The sequence below is a fragment of the Mizuhopecten yessoensis genome, unplaced genomic scaffold (genome assembly GCF_002113885.1).
Source record: "Mizuhopecten yessoensis strain PY_sf001 unplaced genomic scaffold, ASM211388v2 scaffold10501, whole genome shotgun sequence".
Classification (NCBI taxonomy): domain Eukaryota; kingdom Metazoa; phylum Mollusca; class Bivalvia; order Pectinida; family Pectinidae; genus Mizuhopecten; species Mizuhopecten yessoensis.
The window spans coordinates 75,183-83,220 of record NW_018408578.1 but is presented as its reverse complement, the minus strand read 5'-3'; the positions used below and the strand labels follow the sequence as shown (position 1 = coordinate 83,220).

Here is an 8,038-nt window from a genome sequence, read left to right as displayed (position 1 = left end):
TTCAGGTGTTGCAGTATGGTAAATTTAAATCATTGGAAAACCCAAGTATACCACGTACCCTTAGCGACAACAAAACAACAAGGCTTACTAATGGGCATGACACAATGGATGTTGATTATCACAAAAAAAAATGGGGACCATAGAACAATTTTCGTCATCAATCTACATCTTTAAATATTTGTTCGGTACATACTTTGGATTTATTATGTATTATTTCTCCCACAGTTCAAAGACACATTCCTATTTTTGCTATGGAGAAGATCAACCCGTTCTCATACGAGAAAAGGCAGCCCACTCGCGGCATTACCATGAAAACGTCACCACCGGGTCATAGATGTATGCACCGTTATTCTGGTAACATCATCAATCCTTCATGTGTTCGGGTATGGTATATGTCAATCCAGATAAAACCAAAGTAACACCCACTACCTTATATCGATAACAAAACAACAAGATTTACTTATAGGCATATGAAAAATAAATCTTGCTATCACAAAAAAACCAATATGCATATTTTTCTGTCAAAATCGTAATGGGGACCATAGAACAATTTTCGTCATCAACCTGTATCTTTGGAAATCCTGTGTTGTAAGTTTTGTACGTAAGCCGTCGAAATTTAAAACGATAGTGCAGAACGTATACCGGAACAACAACTGCTAAATGTAAACAACATAGGATTCGGAAGCAGCTACGTAAGTGTTAAGACCAGTAAGGTTTATCTTATAGCTTAGTCGGATGCCGACGCTGTAGACCATGATGTAACATAAGAACGGGAATGAAAAAGAAAAACAACAGGTGTGTAAATGTTTCATTTTGTAAAGACAACACATTACCATTATATCTGATTGTTTTACTAGTCCTGAGACATTCTTCAATAAATTTAGCCTAAAAAGGTAACAGCAACGTGTCGACCAGAAGTGAGTAACGGGTCATTGTCAAAGAATTGCATGTACTCTATTTTAAGATTTTGCCACTGATCTCAACAACGACATTATCAACCAAAAACTTTAACATTCTCACAATATCAACCTCGGCATATTTTTCCCCAATAATATATCTCAAATGTTATTCTCAGTCCGATTTTTTGCCGCATGACCTTCTTCTAGGACGAAATTCAACGTCCAACTGTCCTGAACTAAGAATCGATATAACTGTCCTTCATTGTGTACCCGCTGTAGTATCGCCACTCAAACAGCATCGTCTAAATGATCAAAGCATCGTCTCTTTATTGGCAGAAAACAATAAATAGGCTATTTGTATTCTATATTATACCAAAACCATTGAATGTGTGTCAATCCATCCTTATTCTTTATATGTATGCAATACGAAGCATACAATTGGTTCAAAAATAAAATGGACGCCCTTTATAGAGCACGCAGAACCGCCAGTTAAACTTGTTACCTGCCAGAAAGGTTCCCCCTATTCAGATCACAAAACAACATGGTAGTGCATATACGTGTTTACCAAGGCACGATGAATATTTACTTTCTAACTATTGTATTTCCTTTTGAGAGATGATTTGAAATAATGAATGCTTTGGAAGACATTAAGCCGAATATCAAAGATTATTACTTTACTCCTATTTCAATAAAAAGGGGCAAACTCATTACCTTATAACATATACAAACTGCTAAATTATTTGCCCGTCAGTCTCATAAATAAACAAAGATTGATCGGAAGGTTTTACAATCGATCCCTATCCGGGGCAGTATATGTCATTATTATATCCTCAATAATATCGATAACATAAATTGTTACGTGTTGATAACGTTGACGTTAGTTTGACTCAGGAAATCACTATATTTAAGTAACAATTAGATGCGGACTATGAAATAACTGTTATATGGATATGTCGTTGAAATATTTCCCGAACATGTTTCGAGGTACTTATATACCGCTTCAACACAAGTTATTATCCGTGGCGATAGTGTCTTTGCAACCAGTCTATACATTTATCAACTCCCTGTAGAGCATACAGCCGGTGCTGCCATTTCCGCGCTAAATTGTTACAGCTAGCATTCAACAATTCCAGCACTGCCCATTACCACACTTGTTTACAGCTGAGTAGACTGGAACAAGCGGAGTAAAGTATTTTGCTCAAAGATACAACACAGTGCCGTGCCGTGTCTCGAACCCGAAACCCTTCGGTCACGAGCTCGGCGTCCTACCACTAGACTAGCGTGCCTCCTTAAATTAGCCTGAGTTAGTTTCTGAGTGAGATGGATATTTGATAACTGTAAAGTAATATACTCCCATCGAATATATAGCATTAAGTCTGAATGAGTCTCTGGTGGCATTGTTTAAAAGAAGTTAAAGAAAAAATGAGTAAGTCGTGGTGATAGGCACCTACTTAAGAAGGTAAGCTATTTCATCACTGTAATCATCAATCATTAACTTGTTATACTTTACTATGACTATTGTGAAGTTGTGAAAAGACGAACATACCGATTGCTATAATAACCATAAAATGAAATACACCTTTCAGAATCCCTTTTTCGCTGCACTATCGTTTTTTTTTTTTTTTTTGTATATACCGTGAATTTATTAACAGAATAATAATAACAAGAATCACTTGAATACATTTTCAAACCTAAGATACGGTTCTGTATTCATAATGTTTGTAAGAAACCACATACTAAAACGATGTGCTGGTGTCCTTTCATCCTTATTCGTTATATACACAATAACAATTTAACAAATGATTCATACAAAGAATGTAGGCCCTTTAATGAGTAAGCATAGCTACAAGGTAAAATTGTTACCTGTCAAATTCAATGTCCTTCATCCTTTTATGTGTTTTGTCATACTTGTACACAAGCAGAAGATGTGTTTCCCTCTTGTCAGGCCATACAACAGCCTGACAGTAGGTGTTAAACAATATATGATGGGACATATTAAACATATACTTTCTAACTTTTGCATTTGTTTCCCCTGATAATTGGAAACTATACATACTTTGAGAAACATTTAATGCCATATATCCATATAGTTTTATCGATAAAACTATAATGCAATGGAAACACATATGTATTACTCTACACCATATACCAAATTGGAAAAAGTGTGCCTCGGTAGTGCAGTATATAGCGCGTCAGTTTCATAATCACATACAAAGCGATATGAAGGTCGTGCGGTTTATTCTCACCCAGGGCATTGTATTTTCTCCTCAGTTATCAGGTATTTTAGGGACGGATACAATTTTTCATTTTAATTAAAAAATCAATATAATTTTGAAATAATTATGGTAGATTTTGAACTTAAAATATACAAATGAAAACAAAAATTAAAATTTAAAATTAAAATAAATCCCAATTTGTTTGACCTGATATACAAACTCAACAGTATTTTGAACGTAAAATACAGTAATTTGTAACAGCGCAGCACATTTTTGACACAGGGACAGTACATTGTATGTATCATATATCAAGGGTCAAAGCGATTGAATACACTATAAACTAAATACATAGTGAACTCTAAGTTGTGATTACAAGAACTAAGGAAACACAAGAAGCGATAAAGCTTATTGAAACAGAAGTTTTGTAATTAAAACTTATTATGCTCAGCATGTCGCGTCTATTAGGTGATGTCTGGATGGACATATTTGTAGGTTTAAAAAATGACAGGTTTAAAAAAAATGACAATCAAATCGAACAAAAAAAAAGTGACTTAGAAATCCAATATGAAAGACGGTCAACTTTTTTTTTTTCTACACCATATGGTTACTTCTTGTCCTTTAAGTACATATTCTAATGTGTTCCGAAATAGATAAAGAAAAACTTACACAAAGGAAAGAATCCTATAAAATCCCTTTATAATGATAAAGTGTACATCTTTAAACTACAACTGATAATTTACGTTGAAACTAGTATTACATGTAAACTGTGCCACATTTGAATCTATTTATAAAGTAAGAGCCTACCACTGGGGCCGATAGTCTACTAGAGGATACCTTCTTTTAGTGTAAAAAAGCAGATATCTGTTTATGTATGTAAGTAACTAAAGTAGGAAACCAGTCCAGCAATATGAATAGCCATCAATGGTATTAAAAAAGAAATTGACAATCCGTCCTCAATGCAGTGTATTGATAAGCCCTGATGCATTTTTACATAAGATCACGATTATCAGGTTTGGTCCAGGAAAGTAAATCGACTGTTACCAGTACATTTTATGAAGTAAGAGTTAGTTTATTATTACTGATACGATGGTGAGATGTAAGTGTTGCCAATTTAGTTTTTTGAGGTACAACATTGTTTTACTCAGATGGACTAAAACTGTTGCAATGATATTGATATTTTTGCTTTGTCAAATTAAATGTTGCGACTTTATTGCCGATTTGGTTATTGCTGAAATCGTATGTATTCTAAATGTCCAACGATTCTACTCACCATGTAGAAATACAGAAAAAGAACAAGCCACTCACATTTCCAACATTCCTTCACATAAACATTGTATACAACTGATTCAAAATAAAAGCAAAGTCTCTGATTGGAATGTTCATATTTACCAGGTGACTTTGTTACCTGTTAAACTACATTTCCGTTATCCTTTTATGTGGCCTGTAAGAAATGTCCGAAAACAGATTTTTTTACCTTGCATCACGCGTTCATATTTTTTTCTTTCTATTTTTTTTTTTTTTTTAATTTTTCAGATAATTCGAAATTATGAATGATTACCAAAATGTTACAAATACTTCAGGACCAGCATTTAAAAAAATATATTTCAGTCCAAAATCCCTAAGAGTAAAAATTATAATTATATTAAAGAAATCCTAAATCGTCACCTGACAGTCTAAAACTATCAATTGACCCAGATCAGTGATGTAATTTTAACGCACGCGCGTCATCAACAAGGCCAAATGTAAACATCGCGGCGAAAGAAAAAAGATGCTTGCAAAAGTCATGACAGGCACGATGTAGCAATACCGTTATATATAACAACAACATGTATAGGTAGGAATACTACACTTGTATCATACATAACCTTTGTAAACAATTATTTAAATATAGTATTGCTGTCTTGTCCGCTAGTTGAGCCCGACATGGCACATGACGTGCCATTGTTATTATCTTCACTGCCTCACTTTCGAAACCACCACATGACTTATATAAATAGATCTGCGCTAAATGTACGCGGGTCTTTCCCAATATTTCAGTGGTCAAAACTGGACATTGCAAGCAGAACTCGACCATCATATTACCGTGGTATAACTTTTGAAAGGCCAGAGACACATTTAGACCAATTTATTTTGTAATTCATTCCCGACCAGTCCCTTTAATGATATTGTTGAATTATTGTCATAATATGTATTTCTCAGAAAATCCGTATTATTTAAAAGACATTTGATGCATCAGATTTTATATACGCATTCTGCGACGTTTTCTTAGGGTGTTTATCCATAGGGTGTACTATGATATTACAAAGCGTCTGGTGGGGCTTCATGGCTGTTGCTATGCCGTGACCGCGATATATCCTCTGAATGGTTTCGGATATACCCTTTATATATGGGATGACCATTTGACCTTTGTTTCTGTTCTGATCCTTGAATTGTCCTTTCAGGTTCCTCACCTTTATTTGATACTGTTTTTGTACCCGTTTTAGGGCCCATTCCGGATATGCACATGCTCTCATTGCCCTAGCGATGCGATTCTGCGCTTGTGTTTTGACCTGTTGTTATGTGACTACTGTATGAAATCAGCACTGTGTATACGACGCATGACTTCTGGTGCAAATGATGATGAGATTTGAAGCTCAGGTATTGGTTCGTATGGGTCTTTGTTTCTATAGACCAATGCCTTTACGGTTCCGTCTTCTTTCGTTACCAGTAGAGTGTCTAGGAAGAGCATTGTGCCGTTAATTTTCTTCCTCACATGTAAACTGTTGTTAGTGGCATCTATGATGTTGAAGTGTGTAGTCGAATCCTTCTGTGACCCCATCTTGATTATCTCAAGTATATCGTCACCATACCGTTTCAATAGACTAGGCGTGCATTCTATAGGGGCAATGGCTAATGTTTCTTGCTCCAGATTTACACCTTTGTGTGCTTAGGCTTCACTAGTCATTTGTCTAATGAAGGTGACAGCGTCTATACCGTACTATTCATTGGAACGTCACATAGAAACTCTTTTTGGTTTTGTTGAAAGAACCATTATTTTCTTACAATTTCATGCATATTTTTTGTCTATAATGCCATATATATATTGATGTTTTTTGATCAATTATAACATACATGAAACTAGAAAATAAAATGTTTCTATGCTCTGAATTACTGATAATTTTGCGTGTAGAAAAGATTTGTGTAAATGTCATATCTTTACAGTCTAAATCCTGCCCAAAATACCTAAAATGATATTGGCAAAATATGTTGATTTATCATAGTGTTACAATTAACAGTAAAAGGGTGAAAAGAGGAACATCTAACGTTGCTAACTTTTGAATGATAAATATTTTACCTGTATACATGACCTGTTAATGCTTTGTCCGTACTTAAATCATGCTCTGGTCTCACTTGGTAAAACGAATATAACCTGTATCACATATTTATAATGTTTGCATATGATCAAGACCTTTTTTGTAATGTCACTTGTGCAAGGAGTCCATTGCTGACTCTAATCACAGAGATTGTTTTTCAATTATAAATACAAGAGTAATGTCTCCACGTATTCTTTGATACCTAGTGGTTGGTAGATTTAGCTGCCAGACGCGTTCACTAAACGACCCGTTTGTACTGGATTTCCGATGCTTTACAAGAATCCTTATATACGCTTTCGCTGAAAAACATGTAATAGTTTGAAACAAAATACGGGATTTTCCCTTAATGAACTGCAAGTACTGTCAGGTTGCTTGTTATCGACTAAAAACGTAAATGTGCATTGTCTGCGAAACACAAGAAAATACCATGCAAGTAAAATGAGCCAATTTACTAATTTACCTGACAACACCGTTTTTCATTCATGGTCATTGCTTTAGTTTTGAATCATTTGTATACGTCTTAATGAATATACGTAAAAAGTAAGGGGGTGTTAGGATATAAATGCTTTCATTTTGTTCTTTTGTTTCGTACACACAATTATATAAAACATACAACGAACCGTTTAATATTTAATACACAATTTTAGTTATTATTAAAAGGACAATAAAATTGCTATGGCACCTTTAATTTCAAGATGGCAAGATAGATATATAACTAGTTTTATCTAAGTTAAATTATTTTTTCGAAACCACAAGACTAAAAACACATTTAACAAAAAAGCAAATTGCATTCAAGCGTTGAAAGGTGATATGGAAATGCATCGATAAAAATAGCATTGCAGGCTTCATTATTTAAACAAAATATTGTTTAATTGTATAACGTTAGACAGACGTTACTCAAACGGAAGTTCGTATATCTAGCAATAATTATGTATCTAAACACTCAATAACATCATGAAAACAAAACAAAATATGTTTATCAGAAAGCCAGACAAAGCAAATATGTACTACTTGGCCATCGTCTATTTAAGACTTATCAGTGGCTGAAAGAATGAAATATAAAGCAAAAAGGTCATACAAAAACGATATGGAAATAAGGTAAAAATGCAAAAGAAAAGAAATCTGCTTTGTAACCCTTAATATTGTTAAATATTTGTACTTTTGGATAGAACAGCTAATGTGTTTCTTTAAGTTGTATTTCATATAAAACCTGTCAAAATACATAAAAGAAACTAAAGTTTTCTATTAATTATTTTAGCAATGCCACCACATGTTATCAAGGCTCCACTTCACTAAATGACAGTATATTATTATACTTTTCAAAATGTATTTAACTCTAAACATTAAGTCAAGTGGTTTTATTGTTTTGTTGACAAACTTTTTTTATTGATTTTGTGAGAAATTTAAAGTCAGCATCCAATGTGAGTAAAACATATAACCATAATAATTTAACTATACCATTTTAGATTGAAAAAGAAATGCCCCGGGTGAGGATCGAACTCACGACCATCAGATCGCTCTGTGCTATTTGATTATGAGACTGACGCGCTACCTACTGCACTACCAAGGC

The 8,038-nt window shown here is 34.1% G+C and overlaps 1 non-coding gene across 1 annotated transcript; it reads right to left on the bottom strand.

Annotated features, from left to right (window-relative positions):
- Positions 1-7,947: 7,947 nt before the first annotated feature.
- Positions 7,948-8,038, bottom strand: Trnam-cau. The gene is given in 2 exon segments: positions 7,948-7,983; positions 8,002-8,038. It is a non-coding gene; the product is annotated as a tRNA-Met (tRNA).